Genomic DNA, 17741 nt, shown 5'->3' on the forward strand with positions numbered 1-17741 from the left:
AATCCTCCAATGTATCTCGACAACCATTTCTATCAATGCATTAATTAATTTGCTGTGGAATTTAGAAGCTAATGTTAGAACAGACTCTATCTGGCACAACAGGCAATAAATGCATCATGAACTCTAACTGTGGGACAAATTTGCCACAGATAAATCTTGTTATTCTGGGATTTATTTATCACAATGATCACTTAGGAGTTAGTTGCTCTTAGCAAAAAGAGGACGAAATGAGAAAGGAAAATCATTAAAAAAATTTTTAGGATCATCTGATTAATGGACTGTGATTTCCATTACGGGGTCTAATCTGTCCTTTTTTAATTCCAAATTCAAGATGAGATAAAAAATATACTTCAATTTCCACCCATCTGCCCTGCTTTCCAATCTCTTCTTGAAATGTTGCTTTTTAAGAACATAGCTAACTAACATCCAATGAATTCAATTATTTTTCTGTGTAGTTTTCCTTTAAAAGAAAAAGAAAATGTAACAAACTTCCAACAAGACTTTAAATTTTTAAAAATCTAAACTTTCAGGACTCTTCTGGCCCTGTACACACTTATCCCAAATTGCTACATCATCACCTCCCTCTGTAATATAGAAAAGTCACGATGATACAGGACTTTGTATCCAATATACTCTTCCTATTCTAGACAAGGATCATGATGAAGATGAAGGTTCTAAGGGTTAGATTAAAACTCTATTAGACCAACTTGTTGCTTTAACAGACTGGTCAGTTAAGTTTTACTTATACTAGAAATTTATTTGTTATTTGGAGAAAATAAATTTTAGGTTGTCTAAGATAATCACCTTCGCTAGAATCTTAAATATTATTTCATTACTTTGCTAAGTTATAGAAAAAACCTGCAATGTGGAAATAGCACCTAATGCAAACATGTGTTTGTCATTACCTATTGTTCTTTTCAGAAACATTTTAGTAAAATTGAAATTACTACAAAGAAATAACTATTGCAGATTCTTGCCTCATGGAAGAATAATGATACAAGTTACTGGTTTATCTACTTATGATAAAAACGATGCATTGTCATGGTATGGTATCAGTTGGGCATTTTTGAGTCCATGGCTCTTGTTAGAATTTCTCTGCATGAATAGAAGGAGTTTAACTGTTAATAGAATAGTATTAAAGTTCTGGAAGTAATTATTCTGCAAGCAATTGAGATACTTGTTAAATTTAAAACTGTGGACTGGGAATCTTCAGGTTCCTACATTTCAGCAATAAACTGTAAGCCATATTTTTTTGCACAGAATAGATTAAAAAAATCATGAGAAGCCTGAGAAAGTGTTTTTGTCTTTTCCCTTTTCCCCACTATTTTACATGTAAGAAGCAGCTTAACCAATATAAACAGCTCTTTGGAAAAGCAATTTGCATCTCCATCATCAACTTTGAATGCCAACTCTTAGCTTAAGGCAAATTCAAATGGCTGGGTTTAATAAGCCTTTTTTAAAAAAAAAATTAAAATGTTTATTTATTTATTTTTGAGAGACAGAGACAGAGCATGAGCAGGGGAGGAGCAGAGACAGAGACACAGAATCCGAAACAGGCTCCAGGCTCCGAGCTGTCAGCACAGAGCCTGATGCGGGGCTCGAACTCACAAACCGTGAGATCATGACCTGAGCTGAAGCCGGACTCTCAGCCGACTGAGCCACCCAGGCACCCCTAATAAGCCTTTTAAAGACTTGGCTTGTGTACCAGTTTCAGATATTTATTGATATTTATTCAATTATCGATAGATTTACCTATTTATATTTATTATACATCTTTACATTTTTGTTTAAATAAAATACAAATTAGTGGGTGCATTAAAAGTACAAAATTTAAAAACATTAATATGCATAAAGATAATTACTATTTACCTAGTTTATAGGAGACAGAAAGTGAGTATCTTAAAGACAGAATTGAATTCTGAAAAACTGGTTGCCAAGTCAGGATTTTCTCAGGAGTCCCATGCATATCAGAGACTGATTTCAGAGACTGGGCTCATAAAGGAAACAATCCTTAATTTAAAATTGTGGTGTATCATTATGTTTTACATCCTGTACTATCAGAAATATTTTAAGTAACAAATCTACAACTACTTTTGACTAGGATGGGGAAGAACAGAGTTCTCATGAGCAAATTTTAGTTTCAATTTGTTTGTATGAACACAGTCTAGAAATTAGAAAGATTTCCTAATTTCCTTATCCTAAAATTAGGAGACTACCAGTGCCAAGAAGCTGGCCAAGTGCTCCAAGTTTGGTCAAAAACAGTTTAATATTTTTGGTTCTGCATTTGTAAGAACATGTCTCTTCTCACTGATGGATTGGAGGACAAGTGTAAAGGTCCCAGAAGTGATGGATGCAGAAGGCTTTGAGACTGTCTTTCGGTGACTGTAGTGGCTGTTGCAGTTGGAGGTGCCTTTAGAGTTGCCAGTTGTTGATTCCCCCGAATTCTAATTAGTGACTTGGACAAACAGCCAAAACTCTGTTCACATCATCCTCACCTGGCAGGAGCTGACTTTCTATTTCCTAATCCTATGTCAGAGTTCCAAAGAGACAACTAGAATATGATTGATTTCTGATGGTCAAATTCCTTTACTCAAACACCGAAGTACACTTGGCCATTGAGATTGTGACTATTTAAAGAAGTAATCCAAGAGACTTGTTAGAATATGTTAATGCCACACAGGTATTTTTTTTTTAATGAAATACCTGCCATTGTTTCTGTTACTGCCCAAATTAACTTTGTCAGTGTTCTGAAACTAAGTTTTATTTTATTTTATTTTTAAAAATGTTTATTTATTTTGAGAGAGAGAGAGCATGAGCTGGGAAGGGGCAAGAGAGGGGGAGAGAGACTCCCAAGCAGGATTCACCCTGTCGGCCCAGAGCCTGATGCGGGACTTAATCTCACGAACTGTGAGATCATGACCTGAGCTGAAATCAAAGTTGGACACTTTTAACCAACTGAGCCACCCAGGTGCCCTGAAACCCTATTTTAAAATTAATTTATTTTTTGCAATTTATAAAAGTTTTTGGTAAAAAGCAATGGTTAAGTGATATCACCTAATCAGGTTGAAAATATTTCATGTAGTTTTTCAAAAAAAATTAAAGTATAATTGGCATATATTACATTAGTTTCAGGTGTATAACATAATGATTTTATATTTGTATATATTCCAAAATGATCACTACAATAAGTCTAGTTAACATCCATCACCATACATAGTTATAAAATTTCTTTTCTGGTGATAAAAAACTTTGAAGACCTACTCTCAGCAACTTTTAAATATGAAATACAGTATTACCAACTATAGTTGGTACATCATATCCCCATGACATGTTTATTTTATAACTGGAATTTTATACGTTTTAGACCCCTTTTATCCATTTTGTCTATACCCCTTTCCCCTTTCTGGCAACTTTCAGTCTCTTCTTTGTATCTATGAGCTTGTTTTTTTTTTTTTTTTTTTTTTTTTTTGTTTGTTTTTGTTTCTGTTTTTTGATTCTATGTATAAGGAAGATCATACTGAATTTTTCCTTCTCTCTATGATTTATTTTACTTAGGATAATGCCCTCAAGGTCCATTCATGTCACAAATGGCAAGATCCTATTCTTTTTTTGTGGCTGAATAACATTCCATTGTGCACACAACACACACACACACACACACACACACACACACACACACACATTTCATCCATCCCTTAATGGATACTTAGAATTTTTCCATATCTTGACTGTTATAAATAATGCTACAATGAACATGGGGTGCATGTATAATTTTGACTTAGTGTCTTAATTTTTTTGGATAGATTCCTAGAAGTGGAATTACTGAATCATATGGTAGTTCTATTTTTAATTTTTTGAGGAACTTCCATACTGTTTTTTGTAGTGACTGCACCAATTTAGATTCTCAACAAAAGTGTATGAGGGTTCCCTTTTCTCTACATCCCTGCCAACACTTGTTATTTTTTGCCTTTTTGGTAATAGCTACTCTAATAGGTATGAAGTAATATCTCATTTTGTAATCTTATTGATAAGGAAATATATTATTTCCCTGATGATTAGTGATATTGAAAATCTTTTTTATGTGTCTGTTGGTCATTTGTATGTCTTCTTTGGAAAACTTTCTATTCATATCTTCTGACCATTTTTAATTGGATTTTTTAGTTTGTTAGTTTTGCTATTGAGTTGTAGTTCTTTGTATTTTTTGGATATTAACCCCTTCTCAGATATATGATTTACAAATATTTTCTTCTACTTACTAAACAGCCTTTTCATTCTGTTGATGATTTCCTTTGCAGCACCGAAGCTTTCTAGTTTGATGTAGTCCCATGTATTTATTTTTGCTTTTGATGCCTTTGCTTTTCATGTAAGATCCCCAAAAAATCATCACAAGACTAATGTCAAAGAAATTACCACCTATATTTTCTTCTAAGAGTTTTATAGTTTTAGATCGTACATTCAAGTCTTTAATCCATTTTCAGCTAAGTTTGTGTATGGTGAAAGACAGTGGTACAGTTTCTTTGTTTTGTTTTATTTTTATATTTACTTATTTATTTACTTATATTTTATTTTTTTACATGTGGCTCTTTGGTTTTCTCAACATTATTTTTTGAAGATATTGTCCTTTCTCCATTATATATTCTTGGCTCCTTTGTTTAAATTAGTTGACCATATTTGTGTGGGTTTATTTTTGGCCTCTCTATTCTTTTCCATTGATCTATGTGTCTGTCTTTATGCCAATGTTGTTTTGAATACTATAGCTTTGTAATACAGTTTGAAATCAGGGAGTGTGATACCTCCACCTTTATTCTTCTTTCTCAAGATTGCTTTGGTTATTGAGGTCTTTTGTGGTTCCGTACAAATTTTAGCATTATTTGTTTTAGTTCTGTGAAAAATGCTGTTGGTATTTTGTTGGGATCATGTTGAATCTGTAGATTGCTTAGGTAGTATGGACATTTTAATAATATTAATTCCTCCAATTTATGAGAACAGAATATCTTTCCATTTTTTTTTGGCAATTTTTTCAATTTTTTTCATCAGTGTCTTATAGTTTTCAGTGTACAGAATATTCACCTCCTTGGTTAAGTTTATTCCTAAGTATTTTTTAATGTAATTGTAAATGGGTGTGCTTTGAATTTCTCTTTCTGGTATTTTGTTATTAGTGTATAGAAATGCAATGTATTTCTGTATGTTGATTTTGTATCCTGCTACTTAACTGAATTTGTTTACTAGTTCTAACAGTTTTTTGGTGGAGTCTTTAGGGTTTTCTATATAGAATATCAGGTCATCTGCAAATAGTGAGTTTTACTTCTTCCTTTCCAACTTGGATACCTTTTATTTCTTTTTTTTCACCTAGGACCTCCAATGTTGAATAAAATTGGGGAGAATATGCATCCTTGTCTTGTTCCTGATCTTAGAGGAAAAGCTTTCAGCTTTTCACTATTGAGTGTGATGTTAGCTGTGGGCTTATCATATATGGCCTTTATTGTGTTAAGGTATGTTCCCTTTATACCCACTTTGTTGACAGTTCTTATCATAAATGGATGTTGAATTTTATTAAATGTTTTTTCTGCATTTATTGAGATGGTGATATTATTTTTATACTTCATTTTGTTAGTGTGGTATATCATGTAGACTTATTTACAAATGTTGAACCATTCTTGCATGCCTGGAATAAATCCCACTTGATCATAGTGTGTGCTCCTTTTAATGTATTGTTGAATTCAGTTTGCTAATGCTTGGTTGAGGATTTTGCATCTATGTTCATCATAGATGATGATGGTATTTCTTGTGGTATCCTTGCCTGATTTTTGTATCATGGGACTGCTGGCCTCACAAAAGTGAGTTTGGAAGTATTTCTTCCTATTTTTTGGGAGAATTTTTGAAGGATCAGTATTAATTCTTCTTTAAGTGTTTGGTAGAATTCACCAGTGAAGCCTTCTGGTCCTATACTTTTGTTTTTGGGAGGTTTTTGATTAGTGATTCTTTCCCCTACTAGTAGTAATCAGTATGTTAGATTTTCTATTTCTCCATGAGTCAGTCTTTAAATCTGGGAAACAAAACATTAAAGAACAGCAATGCTTTAAATAAAGCCATAAAAATTATAGTCACCTCCATCAGTTGATTCCGTCACCTGTAATTAATTCTTGTTTTGCTTCATCTTGGGTTAGCAGCTTTATAGATCAATGAGATTTCCATTAGAGTTTTAGAAATTCTAACCTAGTTCTGTGTTATAATCTTAAAGTTATCAGAAACCTGTGCTTGTCAGAGTCTTTTCTATGAATCTCCTTGAAGAGAAACACTTTTCAGGAAGACTTTGCAAAAGGATCAGAGTAAAACAAAAACTGCCTATAAAAGACAAAAGACCTAAAAATGGCCTGGTTAATGTTCTGGTATGAGTTTATTATGGCAGAGTTGACAACAAAATTTGATTATTTCTCTGACATATGTTGTAAAGCAATAAGTAGAATTATAACTGATAACATTATACCAGAACACATAAGTTTTAGGTATTTAATTTCTGAATTACTTACTTTAATTATATATATTCCCATATAAATGTGATCTAGAAGTTTAAATATTACTCTTTATTTGACATTTTCCATGAACTTTAGCATATCAAATAAGGCTAAGCAAATAACATTGCTCTTTTTATAGGATAGAGAGTAACTGTTTTTTTTTTTAAATTTTTTTTAATGTTTATTTTTGAGAGACAGAGAGACAGAGCATGAGCAGTGGAGGGGCAGAGAGAGAGGGAGACACAGACTCCAAACCAGGCTCCAGGCTCTGAGATGTCAGCACAGAGCCCAACGTGGGGCTCAGACCCATGCTCTGTGAGATCATGACCTGAGCCGAAGTCGGACGCTCAATAGACTGAGCCACCCAGGCACCCTGAGAGCAACTGTTTTGAGAACTTCTAGGTACCCTCTGGAAAAGTCCAAGTTCATTCAAGAGCAAAAAGACTTCATTTAGAATTTGATTTGGGGAAGTTTACTTAAAATGCCAAAATTTTTAAAACATTTGATCAAATAGTATCACAGGTCACTGTGAAACAATACCTATTTATCCATGCAACCCAAGTGCCAAAAGATTCTAGGGAGAATACAGAAAGTTACACTGTAGTAAAAACAAAAAAACAAAAAAACAAAAAACAACTTAGCTCTTTTAATAGAGAAGACTCAGTTGTTATTGTTTTTAAGTAGTCAAAGACCTGATAAAGATAACATTGCATACAGGAAATATTTTGAGAAGACACAGAATCTTGGTTTCCCAGGCACAGACCTTAAAGGAAAATCTTTATTTATAAATTTCTTATTAAGAGCAGACCAATAATCTAAGAAAACCTTGTTCTTTTAACAGAGAGATTTTATACTAGTATACTTTTGATATTAAAACTCCTTTTTTTAAAAAAATAACTAAATCCATTTCAATCTGTGTCTCCTAGATTTCTTTTCCATAGACTTCTACAACTTTTTTATGTCCATTCACCCTTTGTCTACCCCCCTTTTCTTCATTCTGGAATAATCATTCTATTTTAAGACAAAATTACTTTCTTTTTTCCTTCACCAGCTTTCCTGCCAAACCCCCCGCCCCCCTTGTGTCTTTTATACCTTTCCTTATCCAAAAAACACATTCTATTTTCCTTACCTATTTTTCATATACAGTTGTTTTGTCTCACCTTTATTATTTCCAGGAGATTTTATCACATATTTTACTTAGAATTCTTAACCCTTAGAATCCTTAATTCCTAGGAAGCAATTCTGGACTGGCAAATTTATAAACATATTTAATAATTTCTAAAGTATATTCTTCCTCATAGTAAATTTTTCAATGTGACACAAAACATGTTTGCTAATAGACCCAAATATCTTTTGTCTTTCTGTAAAGATGTTAAAAAAGACAAGAGAAGACAAACCTATGTTTAGCATTTATTTTATTTGGAGATAATTTTGATATTCAATGAATAGCGAATCAAATCAATATTATTTAGTTTAACTTAGCATAAACTTTTATTTGCATTTATTTAAATTACTTGCTTTTAGCAACTATGTTTGGATTAGACATCAAATAGCTCATCTTAAGCTATTTTTGTTGTTGACAAATTTTGTAATATGGAGATAGCATAAGCTTATTTAACTCAGGTAAACCCAGGTAGAAAAAGTTGTATGTCTGCATTACCTTCATGTTGATAACTGTGAAGAAACTATTGTTTTATTAAATCAACAAACTTAAAACTAGCTTTTACTTATCAAAGTTTGTCTCAGATCATATGAACTTGAAAAATATTTGGGTTAGTTTGTATATTTCTGAGAGCTTTAGAAATACTGTATATAAAACACTTATTTTTCTCTAAGCCAACGAAATAGGTCTCTTTACAAATTAACTTTGGCAATACCATCTGAAGTAGAAAAACATCACACATCTATAATATATATACATAGACATACATAAACCTATAGGCAGACACAGAGACCTCACATTTTTTACTCTAAAATTTTGGCTATAAAAACTTACTAGTTTATAAAAGAACAGTTGGATCCAAATTGTGTTTCTAGAAGATGAATGAGGAAGTTAAGTTTACCTCTCAGATGGCCAAACTTTATTACTGAAAATTTTTATTTTCATGGTGTAAGAATCCTTTTAGAGCTATTTTTGGAGCATTTTAGTTTTTTTTTTTAGAAGCTTCTGGATACCATCAAAGAATGCATCCATTGTCTGTAAGAAGGTTGACACCCTGTCTTGTGAGGGACATCCTTTAAGGTAGACTTACTCAAGGTAAGGTTTCTCCAAAGTAGCTACTACGATTACAAATTATCCAAAGTTCACCAATTTTCTAAAAAGTTACAAGTTTCTGGTTCCATGATGGGTATACACTGAAGAAAAAGGAATTTTTTGACAGAGGTGATGAAAGTGATTTGACAAGGTGGAGTCCATCTTTGCCCTTAGATTCCCTAAGATGTCTTAAATTTGAGGTGACTTGTTTCTTCATAGCTTTTCCAAAAACACAGGGAATTATGTATTTTCCCCCTTTTGAACAGAATAGGGTGACTTAACAAGAAGCTTCAGCATACAAAATACAGTCATGCACGATAAAGTTGGAGAGCTCAAAATACAAAGAGAACAGAGCTTGGGTCCAAGGGACTTACCCTCAAACTCCAGGATGAGCCAGAAAGCAGGGAACTCAGTGGGCTCTGTGGATACTGGCACTTTTTTGCTCATGGGCCTCAGAGTTATTGGAGGGGTCTTCTTTGTACCCCATATCTGATGACTTGAACTGTCAGAAGTTCAGAAATGCCAGAAGTAAAACCAAATAGTTATTGAAATACTAATTAGTAAAAGTTTATCATGCACGCACTGAGAACACTCAGACCAAAATGTGGAGTGCAGCTCAGGGGTATATTGTTATAAAGCAGCTTGTGTAGTGAGCTGTGACTGTGTTCTTCACAGTGACTAGTTACGGTATTAAAATTTTCTTAAATGATAGGGAATTGGTTAGTAGTTACCTCATATCAATTTTGGGAAGCAGTTTAAGTTTTGCTTATGATTCCCAGAGGCATAAGCAAGAAATGACTCAGGTTAAGTTAGTCTTGCAAAATAAGCTAAAGTTAACTTTCTATGACTAAACTGCTTTTGTCTGCTCAGGGAATTAAAAGAAATTTTTTTCAAAGTTTATTTATTTTGGTGGAGGGAGGGGCAGAGAGAGAGAGAGAGAGAGAATCCCAGACAGGCTCCACACTGTCAATGTGAGCCTGACATGGGGCTCGAACTCACAAACCACGAACGAGATCATGACCTGAGCCGAAATCAAGAGTCTGATGCTCAACGAACTGAGTACCCAGGAGTCCCGGAATTTTTTTAAATTGAGGTAGAATTGATACACATTGTTACATTAGTTTCAGGTGTACAACACAGTGATTGGACGTTACACATTATGCTATGCTCGCCACAAGCTGTAGCTACTATTAGTCACCGCACAACGCTATTATGATATCACTGATTATATTTCCTATGCAGTGCCTTTTACCCCTGTGATTTACTCATTCCATAATTGGAAGTCCTCAGGGATTTTTTTTAAAGCTGGTCTCCATTTGTTTTTTAGTTTAATAAGTTAAAAATAAATAAATAAATAAATAAATAAAAGTCAGAAAAAAAAAGAGATGGAGCCTGACAGCTTCAACAAGGTAGAGAGAGAGAGTAAACATGGCTCTCACTAAGCTCCCTCCCAGAGAGTATCTCAGCTTCTGAGCCCAGTGCTTTAAAATCAGGAAATGAGCCTCTTTCCCATAAAGTCTGGGCACTTTTCAAACAGCTCCTGTGTGCGGGGCTTTGGAGCAGGTGAGTCTGCGCACGGGCCCTTTAAGAGCCATTCCTCAGTTCGCACAGCCCTCTGGGTCTCACAGAGGAGAGCTTGTGTGGTTTCCAAGCTGGGTGTCTTGGAGGCTGTCTCTCAGGGCAGGTGTTAAGAGGTGGGGTGTGCCATGTGAGATATGAAAACTGAGCTCCTCGGAGAGAAGCTCCAGGTTCTGCATTCCTTCTGGTCGGCGAGACTGTGTTTCTCCCTCTCCTGGCCGCTTCAGTGTGTGTTCTCCCTCTCCTTCCCAGTGTGAAGGAGTGGCTCTGATAGTTTTTAGTTTTTTTTTTTTTTTTTTTTTTTCCCCCCCAGTGGAAATTGTTCCATATGTAGCTTTAGATTTAGTGTCTGTGGGAGGAGGTGAGTTGAGGACCTTCCTATGTGGCCATGTGAACTGGACTTGGACCTCGCTGGTGAACTTTTTCAGAGAGGTAAGCAAATGTTATTTTCTCTTACTACTCCCTTCACCCCAAAGAAAAAGGGGTGCAAGTCCCTTGTAATGGCTAATATTTATCAAACACTTAAAGATGCTGAGTTCCTCCGTGGCCCCACCCATTTAAGCTGTACAGGCCTTTCATGAGGGCCCTTGTTCCAATGAGGAGTCTGATGCCCGGAGACGTGAACTAACTTGTCCTGAGTGGCACAGCTCTTAAGTGATACATGTAGGAGTCATCCCATCTCTATGTCTCCGGAGCCTGACTTTTTCAACCGTTCATCCTATTACTTTAATTTTTTTGTTTTTTTCAAATTGCATTGAAAAAAAGTGTATGCAAAATTAGCACATTTAATATGAGCATAAGCAGAGAATCATTACATGGAAAAGAGATGAATAATTCATTTAATCCATTTGTTTTTCTTAAGCAAAAGCTGAAGGAGCCCTCAGAATCCTGTGGCAAATTCAGTCCTGGCCCCGGTTTGGGCAAAACCAGCTCTGCAGTGGCCTGTCTATGCCAATGTGCTGTGGTAGCCAGTGTTGTTTCGTAAACCGTTTTTTGTGAAATCATTTTTGATTTGGGGCCAGAAGTGTCTTTGAGCTTGATGAGTATGAAATTTGATGGTCAGGGATGAGCAGAGCTATAATGTACTTTTGAATTACCCATCCCCTGCATAGGAATCTCGTTTCGGGAAAATCCTACTGTATGTTTAGGACATCTTCAGCAAAATGGCTTCAATTTTTTCTCAAAAATGAGTCAAGTAATTTTAATACGATTTTCAGTCAACTCGTTATGCCTTTTCATAATTTGTTTTCTGCCTTCCTGTTATTATAGGCTTTGAATTAGGTTTTCTTCACAAAGGGGAAACAACACATGATGGTATTTTCTACATACAGCAGAAGTGGATGGGTGCATTTGGAAGGATTGCTCAATCGTCTTTTCAGACAGGTTTCATTATTCATTTGCCGTATCTTACTCGTAGAACAAACACACCAACAAATTATAACCATTTTCTTGCTTTACTTCCTCAAATTTTTTAGAGACAGCTTTATACACAAAACAGGAATTGGAGTACTCTTAATACCCTGGCCTTCTGACTATAACAGGGATACTCGTTCTGATTTTTTATTTTACACATGTTTTGCTCATGTTCAAAATTAATATTCTTTCAAAGAAAGCATAAGTAGGCAGGCACGTTATACTCCATTCATTTAACTAGAATCCTGCTCAAATTTTGTCATGTTATAAATCACTTATGAGTTCTTCCTTTTTTGTTAACTGAGCCTGATACTTATCTTTTCATTCCCCACCCCCCTCAATGTTAGGGAAAATTGAGTTATCATTAAAATAACACTTCTGTTCAAGTTTGAAATATGTATAGTATTTTACTCTACATAAGTTGTAAAAACTGAGGGATTAGTTGAGTTTAAAATGTAGTTCTTTTTTTTCTTCAGTTCATAGATATTTTCCCCTCCCCTGTCCTCCCCTCTCCTCTCACCAGATATCTATTAGATATTACTCATGCAGGACCTTTATAAGTAGATGCTTTCAAGCCTCCATATACTCTTTTACTTTATTTCTCTGGGCTATGGGGGCTTTCCATGACTTAGACAACTATAGCTTTCCACATTCGGGCCCCTGCTCCTGTAAATTTATTTTTAAAAATTTAGCCGAGCAAATGGGTTTGTCCAAAAAAGTTTCTTAGTTTGCTGTTTTGTTTTCCTTTAGCTTGAGTTATGTATATCAAAAAGAAGGCCTTGGAACATTAGGGCAAAAATTGTATGTCATGTCTAATAGAATCTGTTGGGAAAAGTTAAGATCATACAGAGCCAGTTTGCTCCTCACTCAGAATAGGTGCTCCTTATTCACGCTGTGAAGGAAGTCACTGGTGGAGGCAAGATTATGAATGCCAGTGTGTCTCTGGGAAAGAGCCTTATGCTCTGAACACTTGGGAACCTGAGAGCAGGAGGTGGTACTTGCTTCAGGATGGAATCTGGGGAAGCAGCAGCACCTGCTTCAGAGTTGAGATGGCTGCATGGAATATCTAGGCCACCGGGAATGGGGTATAAAAAGTGTCATGAGAACAGCAGAAAGTTTTCTCTTGTATCCAAGAGTGCCATAAACTTGGCAGAGCCCAGCGTAACCACAGTGCCTTGAGGTTGAGAGGAGTAGGCAGGAGAAATCTACCCAGACTTGACTACTGGAACCCAGATGGGATGGGTGTCTCCGGGGAGGCCAGTGTGGGCTGATAATAAATGGAACCTGGTACCATCTCCTGCCAACACCATGGCATTATACATGCCCCACGAGTTTTATGCAACCTTGGGAACAGGTTGGGAGAACCCCTAGATAGACTGAAATTGGCCTCAATTGGCTGAGATTTTAGTGTTCTCCATATGGTACAATTTGGGATTAAGGTAAAAATTAAGTTATAGAAAGGTAAAATTTCATTTATTCCACAGTTGATTATGTGACTTGAAATTAACATCTGCTAGATATTATTTCATTCTTTTGATAGAATTTGTTGATATATATCATGTGGGAGATGCAATGTTAGCATACCGATTCTGAAACAGAGAAGTTTTAATATGGAGATACATATATTTAAGGACAGAGTAATTTATTAAAACAAAAAGCAAAGAGGATGTGTGACCTTAATGATATTTTCCATCCAATATAATCCTTAACTTTATACTGGCTTAAATAATCTTTATAAATAATGGTTTTGGATTAAAGGGATAATTATAGAAACATGGAGATGGGTAGAGGATAAACTCACACCTTTAATCATTCTTTTTTTTCCTCCCTTTTTCAGTTACATGTTTACAGTTTGTGGCTAACTGTAGAAATTGATCCCAAACACTGACACACTAAAAGGAATAGAATGTTTAGGATATCTTCTAGGGCTTTGCAAAGGGAAATACCCTGAAGTGAGAATAGGACTGAACCTAATTCATCAGGCTACACGTCTTAACACTCTTTTCATCACATTCCAGTTATGTTTTCCCCATTTTCCCTGGGAACTCCTACTTGTGTGTCTGCAAAATAGTGTTTCTAGATTACAGTCATGATTTGCAAGTGGGTCCCAAGAACCCGTAAATTTCCAAGGAGATGGCTCTGGGACCTTCGGAGTGGGACATAAAGGAGGCCAAGAGGGGGTGGAAGTAGGTGTCTGTAAGACTTTTCACACAAGTGTTCAGTTATTGTTTTTACACACATTTATGGAATACCTACTATGTGTCATGCACTGGTATAAGGTCCTAAGGATACAGCAGTGGACAATATCGGCAAGGTTCATGCCCTATGTAGCTTATAATCTAGTGGGAGGAGACAGCACTCACTAAGTACATACATTGTATGTCTGATGGTAATAAGTACTATGAAGACAAAGCAGAGAGAGGGTACAGAGGTTTATTGTTTTTTAATTTAATTTTTAATCTTTATATTGTGGGGCTTAGAAAAGTGGTTCTTCTACAGTGACATTTGAAGGAAGTGAGGGAGCTAGTCAGATGGATATTTAGGGCAAGAGCATTCCATGAATAGGGAAAAGCAATAATAAATACCTGAGTCAAGGGCTCACTTGGCATGCATTTAAGGAAAGGCAAACCAGCTAGAGTGGCTGGAGCAGAGTGAGCACTGGAGAGAATCTTAGAAGATGAGCTAAGAAAGGAAGCAGGAGTTGGAATTTACCTATCAATGTGAAAGGAACCTTCAGAGGGTTTAAAGCAGATGTGTTCTAAATGGACCACTCTGACTTCACTATGGAGAATGGACTATATGGGGGAAGAGTGTAGGTAGGAGGTGATGAAGGCTTGGATTTAGATCATAGTGGTAGCAGTTTTAGCAGAAATAAATCATTAGGTTTGCATATATTCCAAAGGGAGGCCCAAGAATGACAGTTGGACTGGTTGTGATATGTGAGAGAAAGAGAGAAGTCAATGATGTCTTATTTTTTATATACAGTAACATATAAAAACAGATGCTTTTATAAAAACACACGTATTTTACAACCTGATTTAAAATTCACTGGAAGTTACAGATACTCATTCACCTTCTGATCCCTATGAACTAGTAAGTTTGCTCTAATTTCTTTGGAACTCACGGAAGGGAAAAAATTGATTTTATGTTTCTAAAAGTCTATATATCTGCTTTTGGTCCATTCTGACAATTACTTTTATTATTCTTAAAGGTACTATGAGATTTGCACATTTTCTTCAGGTGGTGATTTTAAAAAATGTATAAAGAGCTTTCACATAGTGTATCAATCCGTTGTTGAAAATTTGAAAGAAAAACCACTTTAATATAAATTGGAATGAATAAGTAAATAGAAAAGTATAACATGTAAATCTCTTCATGTTCTGTTTTAAAACTTGATATCCAATTCATGACTAAGCAGACCTACATGTAATCTGCAGATAGGGTAGGGCTTCCAGAATTAGCTTTTATGGAGGCTAAGAAACTCCCCAAATTGTATGTATATTCCTTTTTCTTGGAAGAGAGATCTTATTTAAAGAGAGAGCCATCTATTTAAAAAGGAGTTTCGGGACACCTGTGTGGCTCAGTTGGTTAAGTGTCCAACTCTTGTTTTGGACTCAGGTCATGATCTCACAATGGTTGTGAGATCAAGCCTGTGTCAGGCTCTGCACTGACAGTGTGGAGCCTGCCTGGGATTCTTTTTCTCCTCCTCTCTCTGCCCCTCCCACTCTCTCTCTCTCTCTCTCAAAACAAATAAATAAAACATGAACAAAATTAAAAAGAAAATTTTAAGGTAAATAAGTTCAAGAGCAAAAAGATTGGATGATAAGGAATTATGATCAGTTGGGCAGGGCCAAAGTTATCAAACAATAAAAGGAAATTTTGAAAGATGTTATAGAGGATTACTTTAAAAGTGTATCTGTTTTAATGCTCAACTATCTGCAAATTTAAAAATTATTTGTAATGTGACTAGTAAAGAAAGACCATTTCTAATATATTTTAAGCCTCTGAATAAAAACTGAATAAATAACTTAAACTTTTAAAATATTTATCTTGTCCAAAAATGTCTGGAAACATATTTGAGGCATACTTTAAAATCAGGTGTTGACACCAGAATTATCTGTTGATCTACAAAATTTTCAAAATCTGTGAGTACTGACATTAGGCCTGAGCTCAGATTTTTTAGAAATGTTCAGTCAAAACTTTGAAGACAAAAGGAATCTGTAAATCACAAAATGTAAATGCTATAATTCACATGTGTAGAAAAAAATGATTGTGTAGTTGGGTATGTCATTGTATGCTGGCTAATGTATTTAATCTACTTAGATATACTGTAGTGGGACAATATATTCAAAAGTATTGTGCCTGGAAATGAAATATGTAGAATTCATATTCATTTGGAAATTTAAATATATGTGGAAGTTGAATAGACAGTTATGACTATAATGGTTGATGCTAAATTTCCTCAAGTTGTTAAGAAACAAAACAATAACAAGTCTAATTGTTCCACTTCATTATGTGGGAATTTATATTCTCTTAGGATTCTCAGATAACATTTAGTGTTCTTCTGTTGCAGAATAATAGTTTGATAGTTATAACAGTTAAGTGTCTTACATACTACATTTATCCCTAAATATATTGCTGCTAGTGATTGATCATGGGAAAGATGTAGTTCTTTGCCAAATAAAGACCACTGTGGGAAAGAATAATTAGAATATTTCTAAATCATGTTCCTATTTTGTATTCTCTTTACATTGCTCTGTACTTTGATGATGACTAAATTTGATATTTATATTTTCCATCATATTCAAATGGCATAAACCTGGATTTCAAATTTGTGGTCAGTTCCTGGGGCTTACATCTTTATTGTAAAAAATGTGTTGATCTTAAAAACAAACTACAAATAAAACTATCAAAGATCCAAAGTTGTGTTCAACTCTAATACCTATATATAGCTAAAATTTCTGAATCAGCAATGTGGTTTAAATTGTTGGGTGTTCTTTTCCAGTAATGTTGTAGCAGGCACTGACAGTGTCCCATTCAAGTTCCTACTCCCCTCAGCATTTCAGTCTATATTCATTCAACTTCGATCTGCCAGCACCTGCATTTCTTTTCCAGAAGGATCTCTGTCTACTGGCTCCTGCTTTGCTCCCTGTACAGCAGATAAGTGCCCAGGAAGTAATGCTCTGCAGGCTTCCAGGGACAGGCTTCCAACAATGACCAGAGGAGCCCTCAACCACTGATCTTCAGGTGGGATAACTAACTTTGATATGTGTGAGCCATACACTTGTTTGCCAAATCCCCCAGTAATAATTTGCCTAATGGAACAAACTTTATTGAATTCATTCTCTTCCCTGCTTCACTTCTTCCCTCCATTTCTGATGCCTTCTATGATCACCTCCAGTATAAACTACTTTGATTCAAATCTTTGTCTCAGGAAATGCTTCTGCGAAATCCACATTAAGACAAATGTCAATTGTAAAACTTTTATTTGATGATGATACTTCTCTCAGTCATAAAGGTTATATGATATATTTTATGAATACTGATTTTTTAAATCATATTTATTGATATATAGTTTACATAGAATAAAATGCAATAATTTTAGGTGTATAGTTCACCCTAACAATTTGCCTCCTGTTTTTAATTAATTCCCCATCACTTAATCTGTCTTCTCTCACTAGATAATACTTTTTCTTATTTTAGAATTTCATATAGAAGGAATCATACAGCATAAACTCTTTTGTCTGGCTTCCTTTGCTCTGTATTGTGTTTTTGAGATTCATTAATTGTGTGTTCTATGATTCAATAGTTTTTTTTTTAATTTCCAAGTAGTAATCCATTGTGAAGAAATACTACGATTTGCTTATCCAGTAACCTGTTGATATAAATTTGAGTTGCTTCCAGTTTTTTAGCTATTTTAAATAATGCTGCTTTGAATACTTATGTGCAGCCTTTGTGTGGACTTACCTCTCCATTTCCTT

The sequence above is a fragment of the Panthera pardus genome, unplaced genomic scaffold, assembly GCF_024362965.1.
Source record: "Panthera pardus isolate Hobbes unplaced genomic scaffold, ASM2436296v1 HiC_scaffold_8, whole genome shotgun sequence".
Taxonomy (NCBI): Eukaryota; Metazoa; Chordata; class Mammalia; order Carnivora; family Felidae; genus Panthera; species Panthera pardus.